Source organism: Procambarus clarkii, chromosome 51, assembly GCF_040958095.1.
Source record: "Procambarus clarkii isolate CNS0578487 chromosome 51, FALCON_Pclarkii_2.0, whole genome shotgun sequence".
Taxonomy (NCBI): Eukaryota; Metazoa; Arthropoda; class Malacostraca; order Decapoda; family Cambaridae; genus Procambarus; species Procambarus clarkii.
In genome coordinates this window covers 10,512,641-10,515,508 of record NC_091200.1, presented here as the reverse complement: position 1 = coordinate 10,515,508, position 2,868 = coordinate 10,512,641, and positions in this window count along the sequence as shown.

The window sequence follows — 2,868 nt, the reverse complement described above, 5'->3', positions numbered from 1 at the left end:
AAGTGACGGAGGGTGCCTGGGAGGGAGGTGGTCTGCTGGCAGTGTGTCTGCTGGCAGTGTGTCTGCTGGCAGTGTGTCTGCTGGCAGTGTGTCTGCTGGCAGTGTGTCTGCTGGCAGTGTGTCTGCTGGCAGTGTGTCTGCTGGCAGTGTGTCTGCTGGCAGTGTGATCACTACTGAGGGGCGCATCAAAGTCCCTTCTCCCTCCCTTACTCTGCTTGCTCATGTCTCGTGTACTGGGATCGAACTTCCTTTTCAGTAGTAGACCCAACATATTTAAACCATGAGGTACGCTAGTATTTAATCCAAGTTTCCCTAACGTGGTCTCATTTCATTATGGCTTGTGCATGCGTTTTTCTCCCCAGCCTGGCCCATCGGCCGGTGCTACACATTGTACTAGGCTTGGCCCTAACTATGGCCACGAATTAAAACTCTTGTAAAAGAGTGTACCACAGTCGGCTATATATCATCTATATTATCCACAAACACTTGTGTACACTGTATATACAGATATATACAAGTTAAGACGCATAATAATCAAATAGCCGTCACCAGCCAGTCACTACATCTCTAACAGAACAATCAATCTATCAGATTATTTCCACTATTCGTAAGTTGAGAGAGTACACGTAACTCTGGCACCTCCCTCACTGCCGTTTCAATACTCTGCACGCATCAGTATCGGGAGAGATTCTTAATCTCCCAGAGCGACGACACATCCCACTGTGTCACTGAGTGGAGTAGTGCCGGAATGTAATACGTCGTCGACTGCCAGCCTGGGCTTGATGTCACCGTTCCTGCAGAGTTAACACGTCCTGATCCCTTTATGTAACACTTGTCGCTGTCACTCTCTTGTTTGGTGTTGGGCTCTCATGTCTGGTGTTGAATCACCCTCGGGAGGGTAGTTAAGGCCTACTGACCAAACCAGCAGGTGTATACCTTAACTCTCAGCATAAAGTCTAAAGTAAGGTCTTAAGTGTATGTACACCCAGGTGTGGGATACACGTCTCTGTGTGTATAACTTACCTCTTTCGGGTTTAGTGTGGTGTTAGCTTAACCCTTATTAACGGCGTCAGGGTTATTAAGGCCACCACAATAGTTTAATTGGTAGCTGGTCAGTAAAGTATTAAGTGTTTATACACTTAGAAATAGGGTACACTTTTTTCTGCACGTATGTCCTTGGTTGCGTCTTCGTTATGCTTCATGAATGTTATTTAAGGAAAGAATGGACAAAGTTCTTAAAATTTAGTATATAAAATATATATATTTTTTTTCAAGTAACTGAACATTAAAAATAAAAAAAGATTAACGTTTACACGTTTACGTTAGCAAAATAATCTCTTCCACAATAAGAAACCGGATTAGTTTGATGCCAATATTTACCATGATAAATCGAGGTAAACTAAAATAAACGGAGACAGACCTGAATACAGTTTGTGTTCCTTTGAATCCTCGAAGCGGGAGTGGAATATTCTTAGAATGGGTTCTGTGAGTTCTTCTCCCCAAGCCAGGTTGATCCGGCACTTCTTGCAGAACATGTCGAATGTATTCTAGTAAAAGTCTACCTTTGTTTCGTCAATATATCTTGTGCTTGTTGGGAGAGCACCGAATACCCATAGACCTCTGGTGCTCATAGTGTTCTCTGATTGTGTTATAGCCACCGGGTCTATTTTGCATTTCCTACTATATCTTCCGCTCCAGTTTCTTACCACGTATATATTATGTAATATCTCTCGTCTCCTTTCCAGGAAGAACATTTTAAAAGAGTTTTGAGACGGTCCCAATAACTTAGGTGCTTTATCGTGTCTATGCGTGTCTTATATGTCGTCTGTATTCCCTAAGAAATTTCTCCTGTCTTGAAAGGGAAAGTGAGTACCGAGCAGTACTAGAGACGGGACAGCACCAGTGATTTGAATAGTAAGCGATTTATGGTGTCATCACTGGATTTTAAGGTTCTCATACTCTTTTTCCTGGCTGATGCTATATTTGCTATGTTATGCTCACTAAACATTGGGTCGTCTGACATTATTTCCAACTCCTTTACATGATTTTTCTTCTGTGATTTGTTCAGTTTTTTTTACCCTATATTTCGTGTTTTCTTTATTCTTACTGTACCTAATATCTAGAATTTATCACGGTTAAACATATTATTTTCAGTTATCCAATCGAAGACTTTATTGATATCAGCTTGTAGTTTTCAATGTTTTATACAAAAGTGATTTTCATGATTTTTGTATGGTGTGCAAAGTCACACGAAGCTGTGACTTGTATTTACGTCTATATATGTTATGAGAATGAGAAAAAGCAGTGGTGCAAGGACTTGTTCCCTGAGGTACAGAGCTTTTCACTGTGCTCAAACTTGAATTTATTTCAGTGACTTACTCTTCATTCTGTTTGGCAGGAAATTGAATATCCATCGCTGTACTCTACTTATTGTTCCTATTGACCTTACTGTATGGGCTGTCACTCCATACCTGCAGAGGGTTTCGAGAGTTCTACTCCCCGAGCCCCGAGTTGTGATAACTTGGTCGAACAGGCTGTTGCTTGGAGCGACCCGCAGGCCTACATATACACTACAAGCCGGCACTTCTTGCAAGAACTTGTCTAAGTGCCTCTTGAATTCCTCCACCTTCGTTCCAGCAATATTTCTAATGCTTGTTTGGATGGTGTTGAACAGTCGTGGACCCCTGATATCCAGACAATGTTCTCTGACTGTACTTATGGCACCTCTACTCTTCACTGGTTCTATTCTTCATTTCCATCCGTATCTTCCATGGTCACATTCATCAAGTGGCATTGCAAAGTCCGTGTATACAACATCTGAATTGTGTTTTTCTTCTATTGTTTTTGAGATTATCATAGTTGATGGGT